This window comes from Prionailurus bengalensis, chromosome B1 (genome assembly GCF_016509475.1).
Source record: "Prionailurus bengalensis isolate Pbe53 chromosome B1, Fcat_Pben_1.1_paternal_pri, whole genome shotgun sequence".
In the NCBI taxonomy this organism is placed as follows: Eukaryota; Metazoa; Chordata; class Mammalia; order Carnivora; family Felidae; genus Prionailurus; species Prionailurus bengalensis.
Window position 1 is genome coordinate 82,857,449 of NC_057344.1, and position 23,192 is coordinate 82,880,640.

A 23,192-nucleotide genomic window follows, 5' to 3' on the forward strand; every position below is an offset into this window, starting at 1 on the left:
GCGTCAGGCTCTGGGCTGATGGCTCAGAGCCTGGAGCCTGTTTCTGATTCTGTGTCTCCCTCTCTCTCTGCCCCTCCCCCGTTCATGCTCTGTCTCTCTCTGTCCCAAAAATAAATAAACGTTTAAAAAATAAATAAATAAATAAATATTTGTAATGTATAGATAAGTCCAGTCCATTATAGTCTACAACTCAGCAAGGGGATAAATATACTTTTTGCATTCACTTAATAGACATTAATGTTCTTTGGGTTTACAGTATACAGAGTACTTTTTCATGTATTATTGTTTTCAGGCTCAGCTGTGTACTTATCACCACCTGTAACATCAGTTCCAACGTGAAAGGGGATGAGTTGCACAGTCAGGAAATTTGTGAACGTAACTTTGCAATATCAACGATTTGAGGATGATTCACAAGACTCATGACACATGGTAATCTCCATTTTGCTGATGGGGAATTTAGACAGGCTCTAGAGTTAGAGCTGCAGTCAAGTCTTTGCTCTGTTACCAGTGATGAGTGACCCTGAACTAGTGACTTGAAACTTTCTAACCCTCATCTGTAAATTGGAATAATAATAACACCTACCTTATGAGGTTATCAGGAGGATTGAATTTCATGAAATGCAAGACAAAATGCTTAGTGCAGTGCTTGGTGTTTGTTGAGCAGTCAAAAAATAAGGAAGTGGAGAGCTTAGCATGGATTGCAACATCCATGAGGCCGTGGCACCTGTGAGTTTGTGATACTTGTATCATGGATCGTGTCAGTTCACGTAACACAAATAGAGCTTTATACTTGTATTGTTTTTGACTCCTCATGTAGACTAACTTTAGTAAGGGCCTAATGTTTAGGCCCTAACATTTAGTAAGGGCCTAATGTTTAATGAGAAGATGGCCCGAGAGAGAAAAGCAAGAGCTCGTACTGTAGATGGATGTCAAGAGAACACAGAGACACATGAGGAAGTGGTTCTCCGCCAGCAAATGGAAGTGTAAAACCAATCATGGCAGAATGTCAGTTCACTTGTGAATTGGAGCCATGATCAAATGCACTCACCTTATGCACCATTTTAGAATAAAAAAGCAATTTGTTAAATTATTTCAGTCACTGTCCCAACCAAGACAAAAGCTGCAGGGGGGAGATAAAACCTCAGGGTCAATGAAAAAGGGAATTAATCTGTGGTATGAGGCTCAGCACAAAAAACATGGAACTTTCGGCAGCGATACAACTTGGGAGAATGCATGAAGTCTTTGCAATGTCGTAAATGTATAAATTAGGCAAGTTTGACCCCCTTCATTATATATACCATTAAAATCATCAGATACAGAGTTATGCCTGTATCTGTTATAATTTCAAGCAATTGTACGGGCAGCTGTTTACACATTGCTGAGTATCACAGAATGAAGAAATTGATAAAGAGTAAGTCCAACTTCTAAGAGGGTAAATATTCAACAGCACAGCTTTTACTTTGCAACATAGCCTGCCACTACTCTTTATGTGTACTTCTAGTAACACCTCATGTCCCCTACCCAACCCAGTCCTAGGGACACGAAGATAGAGACTAGTGATCAAAGATGCCACAGAAGAAGCAATACGAGCAACAAAAGGAACAGCTGGAATCACAGAATGACGGGGCTGGAAGGAACCTGAGAATTTACCAGTCTGACCTCCTGGTTTTGCACATCAGAAAATTTTGGCCCTGAGAGGCACAGTGACTCTTCAGAATAAAAGTGAGTATAACACCTGATATTAGAACTCAGTGTTCTTGGTTCCATTATTCCAATCTACCTCTTTGCTTCAGCTTAGTACCCACCTGGCCCTAGTCCACCCACATGGACCTGTCGCCCATCTCTTACTGTGTGTGACCTGCTTGTATTTTTCCATTTCACGGCTGGAAGACATGACTGAAAAAGGCAAGTGAGAGATCAGACAATTTTGTTAACCTCACACGTGGATCAGATTAGTGAGTGTGTGACCAACTTGGATGCTTTCTTATTATTAGTTTATTTAGGAAAATACGTTTGTTTTGGTATGGGTTTGTTCTGGCCTGGGTAGTTTTTATTTATATATTCGAATTCAGTACCATTTTGTATGTGTTGAAGTAATCAGAATATCAATTGAAATGTGAGCATTAATTTAGAATATAGTGACTGGTGACAGAAAATTGAGGGCAGTAAAATTATACACACAATTGTTCTCAACAGAAGAATGTATTAGCATTTTTGCATAGCTTTTTTGTTTGTTTCAAATTTTTGTTTAAATTCTAGTTAGTTAACATATAGCGTAATATTAGTTTTAGGAGTAGAATTTAGCAATTCATCGCTTACATATGACACCCAGTGCTCATCACTAGTGCCCTGCTTAATGTCCACCACTCACCACCCCCTTCCCTCCATCAGCCCTCCATTCGTCCTCTATAGTTAAGAGTCTCTTATGGTTTGCTTCCCCTTCCCCTATGTTCATCTGTTTTGTTTCTTAAAGCATTCATTCTCGCATAGCTTTTGCTTTGTCCCTGCTATTATGTGAAGTCCAAGTTTTTCAGCAATCCTTAGTCCTAAGTTGCTAAAATAGTATGCACACTTCTGAAATACTTCCATGAGTTATTGTGAGTCGCGTTGATATGGAGTGATTTACAGTTATGTCTTCATTTGTTGCCTTATAAGCTTTCTGGCTGATACTGTCATCAGCCATGGCTGGAAGGTTTATTTGTTTGGACTCCTCCTCTCTCCATTAGCCAATATTTGTCGCCGTGACATGTGACAGGTTTCTCTCAGACCTGATGTTCAGACTTTTGCTTCTCTCCACTCTGTCTTTTCTTTGCTATCTTAAGCCATCCCAAGAGAATTTTTCTAGTCATGGATGAAGATTTCATTCTTTCAGAGATGAGTTGCTATTTTGATTTTCAAATCTATCAGTGTGCTGTAGGAGTCCCTCAGAAAAAATGTTGAGCTTCTTCTTAGATTTTTTTTTTCAAGAAATATTTCCTTCTTTACTAGTCTGAATCAGTACTTGGGAGATTGAGGAGCCTGTTATTACTAGTAACATGAGTGCGGATGTATTGAGTACCTACTGTGTGCTAGCCACTCTGCTAAACACTCTAATCCTTACAACAACCTAAGAGAGAGATGCTATGTTAGTCTTTTTCTGGATGAAAACCATGTAGGTTTCAACAAGTCCCTTTGCCCAGGGTCCTTCAACTTCAGGAAGTAGTAGAGAAGCACCCGAAACCCAGTCTATCCGACTCTACTGTTAGTGTTCTGAGCCACTGTAATATATGCGTCCCCACCGGCTTGCCTTCTCTCTTTTGGGGGTTTCACACTTGACTTATGACATGAGTGGTTTCTTTAAGGGAAAGTGTCATTGAGGACAGTTGTGTTCTACAGGAGCGTATCTTTTAAAACGATACATTAGGAATCTGGAAAATTTTTTAAATGCTACATTTAAAGTACATATGACTAATTCAGTACATATTTTAATTATATATATATATATATATATATATATATATATATATGCAGTTCATTGTTCTTTGGTAAAATTTATAGGCACTTCCTGTGTTATATCACTTCATCCTCACATAACTACCCATTGCAAGCTCAGTTTTGAACAAAAGGTGTCTTTTACAGCAAATGACTCCGCGTAATGAGTCCCAACAATTGTCTTACCTTTTGATTACATCTATTCTTAAGAACCCCTCCTAACTGAAGATTTCTATTCTACTGAATTTTAGTTGTTCGGTGACAATGCATTAATTTCATATGTTTAAGGAGCTGGACAACTGTGAGTCAGAATCAACGCTTTGCATGATTAAGAGCTACTGGGTATAGGTACAGGCTTTGTACCTAGAGACCTACGTAAGGCATGGAACAGCCATTTCAATCTAGTGACTGACGCCAACAGAACTCAACTTTTTCCCCCTGAGTCTATATGGAATGGAAGGTCTTTCTGGAGGACAGTCTGCCCAACTGCCTTCCTTTCCTGCAGCGCACACCCAGTGAGGGCTAAGGCCGTTTCAAGATTGGCTGTGAGTGGTAAACTAAGAAGTTAAATAACTCATTCAATTGACACAAAATTACAAAACTTAAGTGGGCCTTTTAAGCTAGGAATTAGCTTGGTGCTAACACAGTGATAGGAGCTGTGGGGCTGAGCTCTGTGTGGATGGAAAACCAGCATTAAATCACCACCTTTGTGACTCTTTGTAACCCAGAACTCAGAGGATCTCGGACCAGAACTTTCCTTTTTTCCTTGACGTGGTTCCTTTTATGAAAAGCATGGAGAAAGGGCTGGGCAATGTGCCTGAATACATTATTTTACCACTACTTAGTTCCTACTTACTTCTTTCACTAAAAACAAGGACACTTTTTTTTTTTTTTTTAACTAGGACCAAAGCCCTCCCTTCTCTTCCTCGTGATGGGGCAATAAACACGTAGAGATGAACCTTATGAAAGCGAGCACAAGAAGAGATGGGGGCTGGAGATGGATGTTTCTCCTAAGAGTCCGTAGAAAGCTGTTCCTTATAAATAGAGCCATTGCTGTTATGAAGTACAAAACCACATTGTTCCTTTCTTTAGTTCTGAATGGAGTTGGTTAAGCTTTCAGCGTAAGTGTGAAAAAGGCAAGAGAAAGAAGAACATAACCTTGTTCAGCGACTCTAAATAAAAGAGATTGAGGAGGACAGTGGCACCAGTTATAAAATGTTTAGAATTCATTAATGAGAGTATGTGGTTTTAATTAATTTCTGAACTATAATCTAAAAGGAAGTTCACCAAAGGAATAATATTACAGCGAATTGAATGTGCCACCTCTCAGCATCAAGGAAAATCACAGCAACATCATCACCTCCTTTCAATGCCCAGAAAAAAAGTATTCAAAGTATCAGCATTCATCAGTCATTTCTAACAATGTAATTTCTCTACTGCCTTCAGTGTCTGTCCTGAAAGATGGAAACAGAAGGCCAGGACCCCAATTATCAAATCTTTGAGCTATTACCTATCTGTATGTTGAATTTCTTAATGATTTATGCATGAAGATAGTCCAGGCAAAAGCACACTTCATTATTGGTGTTCATTCATTCATCCATTCATTCAGTATTAGTAAGGATGCCAGATGCATTATCTCCTAGTATGACATTCTGGGAAAAACTACGTTGGGGCTCCTTGATCCTTTAGCACAAATTCTAAGTTGGGAAAAGCTCAAGCAACTTGCTTACAATTCTTTTCCATTTGGAACTCTCCTCTAGCCCCTACTTGACATTCGGAAGGGCAGCTCACATGCAGAAGTCACCTTTAGGCTCTCGTTTGCCACACTAGTTTCACATTTGGGACAGGCAGAAAACAGAAAAAGTAGCCAAAATCAGATGATAGATGAGAATCTGGTTACCATTTTAATTTTAAGTGTGTAATCTCTTTTCTCTTCTCACTCAAAACTTCATCCATTACTACACTGGCCCATTGGAGTCTCTAAAGACTCCAGTGGGGTGACCCAAGGTGGGGTGTAGAGAGTGGTGTTTGATTTAAAGTAATCTGGGCGTGCCTGGGTGGCTCAGTCGGTTAAGCCTCTGGGTGGCTCAGTCGGTTAAGCCTCTGACCTCAGCTCAGGTCATGATCTTGCGGTTCATGGGTTTGAGCCCCATGCTCTGTCTCTCTCTCTCAAAAATAAATAAACATTAAAATTTTTTTCAAAAAATGATAATTTAGAGTAATCTGTCCCCGAAATTCATTTTTATAGGATTTATGGGTAATTGACATTCTTATAGTACAATAACCTGGATAAATAGTTTCTTAACTAAACATCGGTTTAATGAAATGTTAATGTTAGAAAAAGGATTTTTATATTCTACTTTGCTCATTAAATTTCAAAATTTAGCATATCTTAAATGTTCCTGATCCTAGGTATACTGAAAGTTGATATTCTACAGTCTAAGTATATGAACTTAGGCCTATTAAATTTATAAAGAAACCAATAATGAGACTTCCCAGAAACAAGGATGATATCTGTTTTTTTAACATGTTTATTTATTTGAGAGGGAGAGAGTGTGTCTGAGCATGTCAGTAGGGGAGGGGCAGAGAGAGAGAGAGTGAGAGAGAGAATCCCAATCCATAGCATGGAACCTGACTCGGGCTTCAATCCCCCTAACCTGGAGATCATAACCTGAGCCAAAACTCAAGAGTCAGATGCTTAACTAACTAAGCCATCCAGGTACCCGAAGGATGATACCTGTTTTTAATATAAAATTACATATGTGAATGGGAAAATTGGTTGGTAGTGGTGGATGGGAAAGGATCATTAAATTTGGCATTTGGTAGTTTAAATTGTTTAGATGCTACTAGCTGCATTTTAAAAAAACTGAGGGATGCCTGGATGGTTCAGTCAGTTAAGTGACCGACTCTTGATTTTGGCTCAGGTCATGATTTGTTGGTCATGAGATCAAGCCCTACGTTGGGCTCCATGCCAACAGTGTGGATCATGCTGAAGATTCTGTCTCTCTCTTTCTCTCTCCTTCTGCCCTTCTCCCCCCCTTGTGGTCTTTCTCTCATTCTAAGTAAATAAATAAAATAAAATGAAATAAATAACAAAATAAAATAAATCTGATAAACAGTTATTGTGACTCCAGGGAAATTTACACTTCCTCATTTGCAAAAGGGAGATAAGAGTCATGTTTACCTCAGGAGTTGTAAGGATTAAATGAAATACTACTATTCCTACTCCTAATCCTACTCCTCCTGCTTCTAGTAGTATTACTAATGCATCACCACAGTGTCTAATATGTAGTAGTTGCTGAATTAATGGTAGCCACTGTTACTGTTGTTATTATTACTGTTATTTAATCTCTGCTTTACAGAGATTAGAACTTCATTACAACTAAGCCTTATCTTTACAAAGGGTAAAGATTTTCTGGTAAAATTAGGAAGGAAATGAAGACAGAATCTGAAGTGGGGAAATAACCACACTAAATGTGCTGATAGAGTTTGGTGACCCAGATTAGGGAAACTGAGTAAGTATATCCACGATCAGCTAAAAAATCCATCAGACATTCCCTGTGGGCCAGCACAGAGGCATCAGAGCTCCACATTAGCCCAGTGCCAGGGCAGTTCACTGGAATTGAAGTTAAATGGGTCCAGTGGGAATCAAACAGTTTGACTTTACTTTTTAGGGAGCCAGAGCACTAGAGGGTGAAAGCCAAGCCCGAGCCAGGGAATGGAAATAGAGTTTATTTCCATGTTTTAAGTTGCATCAGTGAAAAATGATCACCTTATTAACCATGTCCAGGGAAGGAAGTGGCTATCTCCAAGAAAGAGAGGGAGCAAGGGAAGGGGATCCTTACTGTTCTCAGAACGTGCCTAGCACATTAGATATGCAAATAATATTTGTTGATTGAATGACCAACTGATTGATTGACTGAATGAATGAATGAACAAATTGCCATCAACTCAAGAGCATGGTTTTTAGAGATTATCTCACCCTCCCTTTTGCTTCATGTGCAGACAACAAAGATTTCCCAAGACAAAGAGCAATAAAGAATCTCAGGCATTATGCTGCATCATTCATTCATTCATTCATTCATTCATTTGAGGGCTTTTGTTGAGCCTTACGTATAGTAGCTGTTAAAAAGGACACAAAGCACAAAAGGGGGGCACCTGGGTGGCTCAGTAGGTTAAGCCTCCAACTCTTGTTCTCAGTTCAGGTCTTGATCTCAGGATAGTGAGTTCAAGCCCTGCATTGAGCTCTGCACTGGGCATGAAGCCTACTTAACAAGACCAAAAAAAAAAAAAAAAAAAAAAAGGACCCAGAGAAAATTCTTCAGACTACAAGCTGTGGAAGTGTAGGATGGTGTTTTATGAGATATCCATACAGAACAGTTAAGGAACTAGCAAAACAATATAATATATATTCAGGGATTCAGAAGAATGGAAAATACACATGAGCCAGAATAACTGTAGAGGTTTGTCTTTCATTTTTTGTTTTTGCTGGGCTTTGAAGAATAGGTGGGGTTTGGATGGATAGAGAGGAGTAGAAAACCATTGCTGCTGAGGGAGGTCATGCATTGTATGGGTATGTTTATGCGTGGAGGGCGCATGCATAGTTTATTTCTGAAACAGGAGATGGGAGGTGCTGGAGGCTCACATTAGTAATTAATGGCAGCTATTAATTGGGTAAGGTAGGATATGATAGATGATAGAGATTGCTAGTTGAGGAAATTATTAGCAAGTCTACTTGCTCTTCTGGGTGTGAAAAGAATATTAAAGATTTTTGGAAACCAAAAAAAATGACATGATGATTACCCCACTGTTTAAGGAAAATCAAAACTACAGATAAGAGACCACTGACGCAGTGGGGTACAGGTAGATGTAGGGCTTCTCCTGGTGCTTTGGCTATAGGAAGAAAGGAAAGAGTCCAACAGATGAAAAAACCAGTCACGGTTTTGAACCACCTAAGATACTGGGAAAGTATGATAGCTCCGATGAAAACATGGTAAAGCATAAAGTTTGAGAGGATGTGGTAGCAGAGAAAATGGTCAGGTAGGTGTGACTATTTAGAATTCAAATTCAAAATAGATCTTATAAAAAGAAGCAGGGGTTCTTTTTAAATTTTGTGCCAGAGGGGCGCCTGGGTGGCTCAGTCGGTTAAGCGTTGACTTCGGCTCAGGTCATGATCTCACAGTTCTTGAGCTCGAGCCCCACATCAGGCTCTGTGCTGACAAGTGAGAGCCTGGATCCTGCTTCGGATTCTGTGTCTCCCTCTCTCTCTGCCCCTCCGCCACTCACGCTCTCTTTTCCGTCTCTCAAAAATAAATAAATGACCAAAAAAATAAAAAATAAAAAAATTTTGTGCCAGAGACATTAAAATGTCTGGAGAAAAAAAAAAAAAGACTAACTTTCGAACTGGGAGATAGATAAATCTGCCACCATGTGTGGCACTGAGCAAGTCACTTCATTTCTTGTGACCTGGGTTTCCTGGTACATCAAATGTGGGAATTGGACACGTTACCCCTGGGTCTCCTCCAGTTCTGACATTCTATGACTCCATGAAATAGGCCTGGCACCTGTTTTCAATTTAAGCTCCAACATGAGTTTCCTTATTCTTTAAACCTGCCTTTCTAGTAAGCTGCCACATTTATTACCAGGCTTGTAGTCATTTCCTTTTATTCTAAAAAGAATATATATTCACTTTTTCAGCTCTAGCTTTTCTGTATTATAACCTCATAGTGTTGAAACCATTTTGTGAGAACAGCTGCGAAAGTCATCTTTCCGTTTTAGACATGGTCATGGTGGTGAAGCTACACTGGTCAGGCTACCTTTGGAACGCTAATCCCGAGACAGTGGTTTTCCTAGTTTGATGAGAATTCAAAGTGATGTTTTATACCATTGGAAGCTGTTTTCACTTATCTGGAGCAGGCAGGAATGCCTGTGACAGCCTCTTATCCTGGACTTCATTATTTCTGCCTTGGGCTTCCTAACCAACTCCTACCATTCCAGCAGAGGCCTCTTTGCCGGACTCAAACGATCTGTTTGTCATTACTCACTCATTTCTTTTTCACTTCTTCTCTCTCTATTCCATTAGTACAGCATTCACTGTCATCATTATCAGTCATCCAGATTAGTCCATGCTTTCAGCCAGGCACATAAAAAAAAAAAAAATTGAGGCTAGGCATAGAGGAAAATTAACATCCAGCTTGAAGACATTCTGTATCATTTGGGGGTGGGGGGATGGGGCTCTGACCCTCTCTTTATGTGGCAAAGAGATGCTTCTTGGTGGGTTGGACAAAAGCACAAAATAGCCCCGTGAGACCCCTACAAGTCGTTACTGACCTGTCGTGGATGGGGTCTGCAGCACGATAGTCACTAGGGAAGTTTTCCCTTTGTAGATTCTGGATGTTTTGACTCTGGTGGATTGAAATATCAAAAAGACCTCACGATAGGCAGCCCTGTCTATAAGATATCTTATTCACTTACCCTTTCTCAGATCCCTAAAACCACCTGATCTAACAACACACGATGCTGTGGAAATACGCGAAAGCATCCAAAGAGAACAATTCTCATCTTAGGCGTTTACCCAGACCACCCACCCACTCACCCTCTCAGCCCATTACTCTCTCTTCTTTGATGCCCCTTATTGCATTCCAGATCCCTGTGTCTGCTCCAAGGCTTTCTCATTACATTGGCAGCCCCTCGAAATTCCAGCTCTGGTTTAATGAGTAAGCCCCTCCGAAGGGTTAATATTAAAAATATTGAACAGCACGTACAGCAGGGACACTGAAAAATCAGGGTGCTGACTGCAAACAGCCAGAACACCAACTCACAGTGTGCCCAGTAAATATCACTCCTTCTGTTCTACTGGACTCTGACTCAGCCTTCTCTTTCAGTTCCTGCAAAGAAAGTCCTTCTCTGTTTGAGCCCCACAGGACAGCCACCAGGTGCCCTTATCTATCACGCTCCCTCCCCTCAGGAGACAGATAAGAAGGGCCATGTAGCATAAATTGAAGACTGTGTTATCATCAGATCATCAAGTTGCCTTATTTGTGGCTTTACCCATTTGGCAGGTAGAGGTTCATCTTCTCATTCCTGGTGGAGAAGCATTGCAGATGTCATTGAAGCCCCATTCTTGTGCCTAAGTCCTTACTATTTCCATGCAAATAAGCCTGACTTCTGCCACTGACAATAATCTCTTTGACTGCAGACCCTGGAGGATAGAGTCGGCTCTGCCCTGTGTGACAGAGGGGAAGTGCCAGACAATCAATGTCCCTCCCGGAGCTTAATGGATAAAGACCCCAGGTTCCTGCCTTCTGTGTGGAATAACTCTGAGGTGAACATGCCACCCCCAAACGTGCCACAGTGACGTTTCATTTTGAGCTGAAGGCAATTGAGAAGGAGCAGATGCAGGGAGTGCTCTCTGACTTCCTCTTTCCATAAATGCGCTGTGAGGAAGGTGCCCTCTTGTACCAGGAAGAGAGAACATTCTTACCACTGGAGATGGGAAGTTGATGCCAAGATGAATCTGTACAAACAAACTTACGAAAATGACCTTTATCTTTCATTCGTTTCCCCTTGTATTTCCCAGTCACTTTCCCACAGTTTACTTACCCTAGTGGCCCAAACCTCTTTGTCCTTTGTCTTGTCACATGTCTGCAAGTTATCAGTCTTTGTTAAACTGGTACAGAAGCTCTCAGGGCCATCTTCTTCTGTGAGTCTCCATTTCTTTTCTACGAAGGGTCTCACGCCAGGTAAAGATATTAACCTCAAATAAAATTTGTGTGCTTTTCTCCTGTTAATCTGTTTTTTGTCAGTTTAAATCTCAGGCCCAGCCACAGAATATGAGAGTGTAGAGGAAAAGTCTTCTCCTCTTCAGAAGTGTATGTTCTTCATTGGTTTCCAGGGTGCCCCCCCCCTTCAATATGGGCTTTAGTTCCAGTTGCTCGCAGTTTAACTGGAGGGTTTGAAAACATTACCCTTCATTGCTGCCTTTCCTTCCCTGTCTTATTTGCCCATACCCCTAGCAGCGTTTACTGGGATCACCTTCCAAATAAGGTGATTGTACCTTGTACCTGGATTGCTGCCTTAGAATCTGCTTCTCAAAGAACCCAAACTGGATCAGAGAGGACTATCTATTTATTCATTTAAGTATTTTTGTGCATCCACTAGATACAAGGTATTATTTGGGGATACAGGAATGAACAAATTAGACAGAAATCCCTACACTCAGAGCTTATCATAAATACAATAATTAAGTAATTATACATAGAATGTTAGAAGGTAATAAGTGCTATAGAGAAAAATAAACCAGGATAAAAGGGTTAGGGAGTATAGGGATAGAAGTGTGGGTTACAAATTTTTTTTTTAATTTTTTTTTTCAACGTTTATTTATTTTTGGGACAGAGAGAGACAGAGCATGAACGGGGGAGGGGCAGAGAGAGAGGGAGACACAGAATCGGAAACAGGCTCCAGGCTCTGAGCCATCAGCCCAGAGCCTGACGCGGGGCTCGAACTCACGGACCGCGAGATCGTGACCTGGCTGAAGTCGGACGCTTAACCGACTGCGCCACCCAGGCGCCCCTGTGGGTTACAAATTTTAATAGGACAGTCAAGGTAGGTGTCACTAAGAAAGGAACATTTGCCCAAATACTTGAAGGAGGTGAGAAAGCCAGTCAATTCTATATTGCAGACAAATCTTTGCAGTCTAAAGGAACAGCAAGAGTGAAGGAGCAAATGTGTCTCGGGCATTTGAGGAAGAGCAAGAAGGCTGGTTTTGCCTAAACAGTGAGTGAGAGGGAGAATAGCAGGAGACAGAACCTGAGAGGTAACTGGCCAGATGATGTGGAAGGTTGGCAGTCCTCTTGTAAGAACTGAGTGAAATGTAGAGACTTGTGAGAGTCTGAACAGAACAGTGACATGGTCTGACATGCCTGTTAACAGGGCTACTCAGCCTGCGGTTGGAGAGGACTGTAGGAGGGCTGCTGTGTACAGTTGCAAAGGTTGTATTCTGTATGAGGATATGTAGTCGCCACTCTGCTCGCCACACTATCTACCCTGTCATGGGGTTGTTTCTGCCTGAAGGAAGGACACTTTTTTTTCTATTTCTCATGAAGCTGCCATATCAGCTAGTAAGTGGCTGACTAGGGGGGTAGGGACAGGAGAACAGAGAACAGTGGATGAGAATAATAACACACGACTGAAATCTTCTAGAGCAGAGATGGTGCTCTTCTAGAGCAGCAAGGTGGTAGCAAGGGAGGTGGTGAGAAGTGCCTCCATTCTGGGCATATTGAAGATAAAGTCAACAAGATGTCACCAGAGATTAGAAATGGATTCATTAGTTCTCTATCATTGCTGTAACAAAGCACCACAAACTTAGTGGCTTCAAACAACATAAACTTACTATTTTACAATTCTGGAGGTCAGAAGTCTAAAATCAGTTTCAGTGAGCTGAAGTCAATGTGTTGGCAAGACTGTGTCAGTCTGGAGGCTGAGGGGAAAATCCTTTCCTTGCCTTTTTCAGCTTCTAAAATCTGCCTATGTTCCTTGGCTTGTGGCCCCTTTCTCCATCTTCAAAGTGCACCACACTAAACTCTACTTCTATTATTGGATCTCCTCTCCTGCCTCTGCCTCTGCCTGTGTCCCTCTTGTAAGGACCAGTGTGATTATACTGGGTACCTAGGTAACCCAAGATAATCTTTCCGTTTCAAAATCTAATTTAGATACATCTGTAAAGTCTCTTTTGCTATAAAATGTTCTGGAGATTAGGGCATGGAGCTAGTTAGGGTCCCCATATTTAACCTACCACTTGGAGCGTGAGAAGAAAGCTCAAGTTTATGTTTTTGTCTTGAACATCTGGAAGGATGCAGTTGCCATTGCAAGTAGACCGGTTTGCTGAGAGTGCTGAGGGGAGAGAAGAGCAGGTTTTCAGCATGAATATGTTAATTTTGAGATGCATCCATTAGATTTCATGGTGGTCTTTTGATGTATCAACTTGGCTAAGCTATAGCTACCAGTTGTTCATTCAAACATTAATCTGAGTGTTGCTCTGAGGGTTTTGTAGATGTGAGTAAAGTCCATAACTGAGTGACTTCAAGAGGGAGATTATCCTGGATCTTCTGGATGGGCCTGACTCAGTCAGTTGAAAGGCCTCAAGAGCAGAGTTGAGACCTCCCTCAGGAAGAAATTTCTCCTGTGTCCTGCAGCTTCAGTGTGGGCAGGAGAGTTCCAGCCTGCCCTTCCTGGAAGCCTGCCTTGTGGTTTTAAGACTTCTCTAGCCAGACCCCACAGTCGTACTTAAGCCAATTCTTTGCAATGTATCTCTTAATGTGTGTCTCCTACTGGTTCTTTTCTCCAGGTGAACTCTGACTGATATATGTGAGGAGGAAATAGGATAGATGAGTGTGAAGTTCAAAAGGCAGAATAATAACGAATAACAAAGTTATGCAATCAGTGGAGAAGTGTATGCAGAAGCTTCATTCAGAAAGGGGTAAGAATCCAGGGCATAAAGTTTTGTTTGCTTTGGCTTAAATGCCTGTCTGGCCTCTGGCTTTTTTAGGCAAAGTAAGACATGAGATAAAGGTGGAAGTCTGGAGTAACAAGGTGGGAAAGGAAGGAGGGAAAGTGATTAAGGGGGTGGGATGGGATTCTAGTTGTCCATATGAGGAAGACTCCATAATAGACCAAAAAGAGTTTCAGTGGGAAGGCTAAGGAAATGTTTTCAATTTTCTCTAAATACAATGAGTATGTGCATAATCAGCTATAAGAAAGATTAGATTAGGGGCACCTGGGTGGCTCAGTCGGTTAAGTGCCCATCTCTTGATTTCTGCTCAGGTCATGATCTCATGGTTTGTGAGTTTGAGCCCCAAATCTGGTTCTGCACTGACAGCATGAAGCCTGCATGGCTTTCTCACCCTCTCCCCCCACCACCCCACACTCATGCACTTGCCCTCTCTCTCAAAACAAATAAATCTATATTTTTAAAAAAGAAAGATTAGATTATTTCTGGTAATCACAGAAACCCTGCATTCATTTCCATATCATGAAGTGAAATGGCAGGTTGTACTTAAATATGTTCCTTAGGGGTAGAGTCTGGGCAAAGGAAAATGGAGGTTTGAACTTGGAGTGATGAGAAAGAATGATTGCAGTAGGAGGAGTTAGAAATGGCCAAGTGAGACAACTACTAATTGAACGTGGATAGTGAGCAGGGAGAACAACTCTTGTTCTCTCCAGTCCTCAGGAGCTAACCAAAGAAGTATGGAGCCATGTAACATTCTGGATCCAGGTATCTGGAGCATCCAAAGGGAGAGATCTGGGATCCAGGCTACAGGAGAGTTTGTTGCTGAGGAGTAAACAGTCCTTTGATACCAGGAAGAGTTGGGCCAGGAAGGACATTGTAGCAGGAACTTAGATGGGAAAAAGAAAGCATCTAAGGGCTGAGATTTAAGGTCGACTGAGTGGGACACCACGTGGGTAAGGCCGAGCAGATGGGAACACTGGGAGCGTGATGGTGGCAGAAGAGGAGGTGAGAAGAGCTCCACAGGCTGGGGCAGTACCTCCTCCCTTCATGCAGCTCTTCCACTGTGTGTTCCATTGTGCCCTCCACCTGGGGATCTCTGCAGGGTAAGGGCAAACTTGATATGTCAGGGCCCCAGGGCTAAAGCTAGGCAACAGTTTGCCAGGAGGGAGACAATGAGTTTAGTTTTCCATGCTTTCAGTCTGAGGACACCCATGGTATCTGGCGGGGAGACAGAAATCTGGGGGATATGAGATCAAGTTTTGAGGTCTTAGCAGCACCCCAATTTCCACAGGTCAGTTGATAAACTTTTCATGATAATTTTATTTCATGCATACAGTTTCGCTGCAGCAAGGACATACAAACATTATGTACCTAGTGTCATCTCACTGAAAAAGCAGGAACCAGAGAGTCAGAAAACCTAGCTCATCACCCACACTGTGTCAGGAGTAAGCTGTGTGAACTTGAACATTCTAGCCAATGAATGGTCTAGCCATTCATACCTGGAGCCGAAGTTCCCTCATGCACCCCCTCTTCCACAGAAGGTTGCAGTTAGGATCAAATAAAAAAGATGTGAATGTTAGAAAATAGAGTGCTAAAGGAAAGGATGATTATTGATGCCATTTCTCTATCTAGTTCACTCCATTATGTCAGGGGGAAAACACATGTTAGAAACAAGACAAAACAAAACCCAAGGACATTTATGTTGGGTTGAATGCTCAGATTAGGTACCTAACTGCAAAAAGGTATTGAATAATTGCTCTAAGACCCCACTCGGTGAGTACCGTTTAGGAAAGAAAATCCCAGGTTTGATGCAGTGGTAACAACTCCATGGATTAGATGCCCCTTTTTCTTTTCAGCTCTCCATCCAGTTGGTGGGTGGGCTAAGTACACAGAGGCCTTTTACATGGTACTTTGCTATCTTCTAAACAGAACTGCTATGCATGCTTTCTGGTTTATACACAATGTATTTGTTGTTTTTTTTTAAGCAAAGCACCCTTCTATTACCCTATTTTGAAAGATGAAGCATTGCAGGAAATAATTATATAAATTATCTTACATTTGCATTAAATTGTCTATTTCTCATTTGTGTTTCCATATGTTTTTAAAATAACTATGCTCGGGCCCTAAAATTGTAATATATTCTTAACAGGTTTATTTTTTTCTCTCTCTTACAGATGAGGTAACTCTGCTTTGTAGCCATATATGTTTTAAGATCTTACTGTTCAAGAAAGTTTCAGTTAATATGGAGAGCAGAAAAACCAAACTCCATGATTAATCTGGAGTAAAAAAGACAACTCTCCTATGTAGAAAATAGAACAGTGAAGATTCATGTGCTGCCTGTGCCCTGCAGTTCTTAAGATGAGAATGTTATTACTTGTTTATTGTCATTATGGACCACAAATAGAGAAAGAATGCATTGATAGCACTTAGAGATTATAATCCCTCTTAAAATTCTGTATTAAGTGACCAAACAAACTGGGACAATTAAGTGTCATACAAAAACAAATGTATGCTTTAAAAGGCCATTAAACCTTGCTTATATACAGTAAGACAGTTTTAGAATTATTTTCCCTAAAAATTCTGGTAGGTTTCAGTTTTTGCCAAGACATGAAGTGTCTCACAGGACAGATTAAAATGCTGGGGTCCTAAAGCTGGAAAAAATGGGGTTCAGAATGCATCTCTACCTGAAAAGTTCTACTTAAAATGGAAAACCTTTGGAAAGGCTTTCAATTCTGTGAGAAAAATGTTCTTAATAGGCAGTTATGGTTTAGATTATACACTAATTGGAAAGGGCTTCATTTTTACAGTATAAATCATTTTCCTTTTCCTTAGCAACATAAATTATTAAATCAACTTGATTCTTTTTTAATTTTTATCCTTTTATTAAGTTTATTTATTTTGAGAGAGAGAGAGAGAAAGAGAAATGGGGGCAGGCAGAGAGATAGAGAGGGAGAGAGAGAATCCCAAGCAGGCTCTCCACTGTCAGTGGAGACCCAGTGCGGGCCTCAAACCCACGAACTGAGAGATCATGACCTGAGCTGAAGTAGGACCCTTAACCGACTGAGCCACTCAGGTGTCCCATAAAGCAACATTATTCTATGACACTCTGACACCTGAACTTTGAATGCAATTTCGCAAATTAAGCACATGACACAGAAAGAGGAGAACTGGCTTGACAGCATAGCCAGCAGGTGCTTATGACAAACCACCACTGAGATGAGACATCATCAGAACTCAAAAGGAGAGCGTCTTAGCTGGCACTTAGAGAAGTGTAGCATCCAGAAGTCAGCAGGCTGTCCGAATTCTACCCCATTTCTGAACACACTTGAAGTGACATGTCTAATTTTTGATGCCACTTTTTTAAAGAAATTCAGAAAACCATATATATATATATATATATATATATATATATATGGAAATAGTGTAAATCAGTGAAAGGAATTCCTGTACTTGGTGGAGGTAAAGTTCATTGTAGCCCTACTTCTGTGGTTCAAAATCTGTGCAGCCTTAAAAGAAAATCATTTAATCTCTCTGGGTCTCACTTTACACAGGACATCTATAAAACAAAAGGGTGGGCTTGATGAATAATTCATAAGGATTTTGTTCAGTCTTAAAATTCCAACATTTTTGGCAGGACATTGTGAGGTAATAACTAAGGCTTGTCCTTCCAGCATTCCTGTCTTGTCTTCCCCTGTGGAGCCGCTAGCTAGCTTTCATTATTTAGAACAAGGGTAAATACAGTATACAAAAAAGTCATTTGAATTTTTATTGTTGTTTTTCAACTCATTTTAGCCACAATCATCTTCAAACCCAAGGCAATTGATTGCAAGTGTGAAGCTATTTGATAGAGGGTTCCAAAAATATGACAGCCAAATTTTAAACTATGTCTATGTAAATACTGTGGAATGATTTAAGAGCTCGTTTTTCCCCAAAAAGAGATAAAGTCAACTTTCTGGGAAGGAGAAATAAGAGGGGATGTGACCAGACTTTAGATAGTGATGAATCCCTGAACCTGGTGACATCCCCTCAGGCAAGTGCCAGGAGTAGGGAGGAACAATAAAAACCTCAAATTATTTTGAGGGTATCCCAGACCACAGAGAACCATTGGCTAACTTCCCAAGGAGGTTGCAAGCCTCCTAGAGAAACCCAACATTCATCATGGCAACTGAGCAGTAAGGTAGCAATGGTAGAATGAACTGCCTAAATGCCCGAGGACAGCCTCACAGAATTCCGTACTTCCTAAAAGATGGAAAGGAGGCCCTGTATCCCCAAGAGGAACATAGGCTGGGCTGAGAGGCCCAGAAGAGTAGAAATCTTTCACAGACAGGGAGAAGAGGATTAAAAATGAGCTGTTCTTGGAAAACAGATTAAAGGCAAATATGTCAATTTGGATTTGGATGCTCTGGAACTAGATGTTGACAACCAAAGACAAGCCAGGACTGTGCATCTGGACTCTGATGCCAAGGGACCACTCTTTACTCTATGATAGTAAGATTCTTAAGTATGGGGCCCCAAAATTTATTGTTCAAGAGATATGGACTAAATTGTGTGTCCCCAAAAATTCATATTTTGAAAACTTAACCCACAATGGGGTGGTATTTGAAGGTGGGGTCTTTGAAAGATAATTACATTTAGATGAGATCATGGGGCCCTCATGATGGAATTAGTGGTCTGGTAAGAAGAGACACCACAAAGCTTGGTCTGTCTCTCCCCACCATGTGAGGTATGAGGACACAGACAGAAGGCAGCCATCTGCAAGCTAAGAGAAGCTTCACCAGAATCCAGAACCCAAACATACTGGTACCCTGATCTCAGACTTGTAGCTTCCAGAACTGTGAAAAAATAAATATCTGTTGGTAAGCCATCCAGTCTATAATATTCTGTGATGGTAACCTGAGCAGAATAAGACAGCAAGTCAAGACACTTTTGAGAATGAAAGGATACATTAAAATTGATTATAATTTTATATTTGAAATATTTATTCATTGAACAGTTAATTCACCATATTATTTATATTGGCTGATGTATAAAATAGTTTTCATAAAAATTATTTTCAAAGATAATTTTTTTCTAAAAAGTAGTATGACATATTTTCTTGTAGAGAAAAGCAAAATATAAAAATTATATTGATTGTCTAAACAAAAAATTAGCACAAACCATATATCTCTCTAATATTAATTCACTAATATTTTTCTGCAGGATGTATTATTATTTTAATATGGTTTTAAATTTTTAATTTTTCAAAAATTGCCTAAAATATTCAGTTAATATCATATTAATACACTTGAAAACGACATGTATTTACTTTTTTTTTGTAGACTATATGGGATTTTTTTGGTCATATAATATTTTAATTGAGGAAATATTTAGAGGTTCTGAATTACCTAGTAAGTTCAGAGACAAATTCCAAGTGGAAGATAGTCTCAATTCTACTTTTAATGAAATATGTAAATGTATCAGTTCAAACATTTTTATAGGCACTGTCTTTTGTCTCAGTTTAGAGTTTTTCTTTTCTACAAATATACCCTATAAAGCTTTACCCTCTAAAAATCTACCTTATAAAGTTCATAAAATAAATTCTCCATTTATAATATTTTTAGTGTTTTGCAAAGCAGATGCTGCAAAATCATAGGTCTTTTCAATTTCGTTGCATTTCAGTACATCATATAATCCAATTACAAAAAAAGGAACTGGATCAAAAGATTTTTTTTCTGCAAGTCATTTCAAAGCCTTTTACAGAATTTTAAAATTAAATCTTGCACACTGTTTGAGGCCTCATCATTTAATTTGTTCATGTCCCCGTTTTTGTAGGGATAAATTTGCCTTTGTTTGCAGCTATTGCAAAAACTAGTTTTTGGCTTCAATTCACTGGACATTTTGATAATAGATTTCCAAACATTTTTCTTAAATGCAGAGTTCTTTCAGAGAATATTCAATGCCATTCTTTCCCATCTTGCAAGATGCTGGGTGAAAAAGCTGAGAAGCCGGATACTAGGGAGAAGAAACCTGAAGCCAAGAAGGCTGATGCTGGTGGCAACGTTAAGAAGGGCAACCTCAAGGCTAAACCGTCAAAGAAGGGGAAGCCCCACTGCAGCCGAGACCCTGTCCTGGTCAGAGGAAGTGGTAGATACTCCCAATCGGCTATGTATTCGAGACAGGCTGTGTACAAGAGGAAGTATTCAGCAGCTAAATCCAGGCTTGAAAAGAAAAAGAAGTTCTGCTACTGTCACAAAACCAGTTGGTGGTGGCAAGAATGGTGGTGTCTGAGTGGTTAAACTTCGCAAAATGCCTGGGCATCATCCTACAGGAGGTGTGCTCAGAAGCTGCTGAGCCATGGCAAAACACCTTTCAGTCAGCAGGTGAGGAAACTGCGAGGGACCACTTTAATCGTCCTCACTGGGCACCACAGAGGCAACAGGGTGGTTTTCCTGAAGCAACTGAGCGTGGCTTGTTAACTTGCGACCAGACCTCTGTCCCTCAATCGAGTTCCTCTTCGTAGAACATACCAGAAATTAGTCATTGCCACCTCCACCAAAATTGATACCAGCAGTGCGAAAATCCCCGAACATCTCACCGATGCTTACCTTAAGAAGAGGAAGCCGTGTAAACCCAGACACCTGCAATGTGACATCTTCGACACAGAGAAAGAGAAATATGAGATTACAGAGCAGCGCAAGGTTGATGAGAAAGCTGTGGACTTGCAAATTCTGCCAGAAATCAAAGCTGTTCCTCAGCTTCAGGGTTACCTCCACTTTGTGTATTCTCTCCAGAATGGAGTTTACCCTCACAGATTGGTGTTCTAAATTTCTTAACAAAGAACCTAATTAAATAACTGATCCGTTAAAAATAAGAAAAAAATATTCAATGCCATTACAGGACTTGTAGGTTGATTTACAAAATAGTTCTCTTAAAGGCTGAAACATTTCTAAAATCTGTGGATGAACAGCAAAGAGAGAATGCACTTATGACCTTGCAAAAATACATTTCGGGTACTTAACATAAGCTTCATCATGAAATTTTTATAGTACTTTAATGTTTATAAATTTTGACATTTGTAGTTTCTATTTCAATGTTTACTTATTTTCTGTGACAGAGACAGAGCGCGAACAGAGGAGAGAGAGGCAAAGAGAGAGGGAGACACAGAATCTGAAACAGGCTCCAGGCTCTGAGCTGTCAGCGCAGAGCCTGACGCAGGCTCAAACCCACAAAGGGTAAGATCATGGCCTGAGCCGAAGTCGGAGGCTCAACCGTCTGAGCCACCCAGGCGCCCCTGTAGTTTCTATTTCAAATGGTAGACTATTGACAGTTTGTTGGAGGAAATTATAACGTATTTGTGTGCCAGAGCCAACTCCAAGAGTATTTTTCTCTGTAAGTTTCTTAATTTAATAAGACCACTACTTTACCCGTGATGTACAGGGCTCTGCTAAATTTGTATCCACATTAATATTGCAAAAACAAATAATTGTATATTTAGTGTTGAACTTTTAACTGAACATACAGTAGACTTATCTTCAACAGACTGACCTTCCAAAGCTTTACTTTGTTATGTGAATTTAATGAAAGAAACCCAACCATAATAGAAATAACTGACTGCATGAAGCATGTGATTAAACTTTTACAAAATGGCAACCTTTAACTGTTTACAGACATTTTCCTTTGCCAATGAAACCAACATATTACAGCTATCACTTCCCTTTCCATGGGGATACAAGGAACACTCGGATTCCAAAAAATGAATGAAATCAATTTAGAAGGAAAGTAATTTGATCTCAATGAAAATTCATGCTTCAGAGTGATAAATAAACACATTTTCTGCAGATGCACCTGTGAAATTGAGATATTTGGGTACGGTTTTCTAAAAATAATCATTATCTTTTGAATTAGATGCTTCTACCTTCAGCATATGTATTTCTTCCAGCTTTTATGTGATTAGTTTTATCTCTACATACAGCCTGCACAAATATTTTGTGCAATTCACATGTTTATCAACTCTCTTGAGAAATGGGAACTTAGTATTTAATTATTCATTAAGCATGTATTAACATATTGGTGCTAAAAGGGGTTATTGCAAAAAAATTTAATCATTTATCAACTGTGTCAGTTTTCACATAATTTTACTTTTAACTTCAAACTCAGCCTCCTGGACTCTGCTGTGTGATGCTGGACTGGATTTTGGAAATGCAAATTTTGAGAGTTGTCTTCTTATTTGGCTCTGATAACAGGGGAGTGAGAAAAGAACCATGAAGTTGTTGGATGAAGAAGGAACTGCCGTGTTGTGCTCATTTCCTGTGGGGGTCCTTGCATGCCTTTAAAAAAAAAGTTTATTTATTTATTTTGAGAGAGAGACAGAGAGCATGTGAGCAGTACAGGGACAAAGAGAGAGGAAGAGAGGGAATCCCAAGTAGGCTCCTTACTGTCCGCACGGAGCTTGATTCAGGGCTCGAACCCATGAACTGTGAGATCATTACCTGAGCCGAAATCAAGACTCGGTCGGATGCTTAACTCATTGAGCCACCCAGGAGCCCTGCCTTTTTCTATTTTAAAATTTCAGCTCTATTGAGCTTTATATAAGTGGCGTATAAAATAGTAAGATATTTAAGGTGCATGTCATATATGTATACAATGTAAAAGGATCCCCCCCATTGAGTACATTTACACATCCATCACCTCACGTATTTTCCCTTCCCTCCCCCCTTTTTGGTGAGAATATTTAAATTCTCCTGTCTTAGCAAATTCCAATTATATAATAACACCGATAGTCACCATGTTCCACATGAGATCCTCAGATCTTCTCATAGCTGAAGGTTTGCTTCTTTTAGCGTATTCCTCTTAGAGCTGAAGGTTTGCAACTGTAGGCTGTTGATTTCTGTGTGCATCCCACTAGCAGTGCCTCTTCAACCCATCTAGAGCAGGGCCATCCTGCAGCTGCAGGTCAACTGGTTTTTCAAACATTTTCAGAACCAGATTCATCTGTCAGCCCTAAGGGTAGCACCTGCTTCCTTCAGTTGCTATTTCCTTGATACTTCAGGGTTCCTTTTGCCTATCAAGTTACCTTAGGGTTTTCTTGTTATCTGTTCAATGACCCACTCAACGACATCCTTATACTTAGTTACAAATTCTTTATGTTAAATTCTTTCTGTTCAAATGAGTGGTATGGTTATCTCATGACTAGACCCTGACTGGCACAATAATTGTTCTAAGAAATAGATTCTTT

General features: G+C 40.2%; 1 pseudogene; it reads left to right on the plus strand.

Annotated features, from left to right (window-relative positions):
- Positions 1 to 19,918: 19,918 nt before the first annotated feature.
- Positions 19,919 to 21,084, plus strand: LOC122467894 (annotated as a pseudogene).
- Positions 21,085 to 23,192: the final 2,108 nt, after the last annotated feature.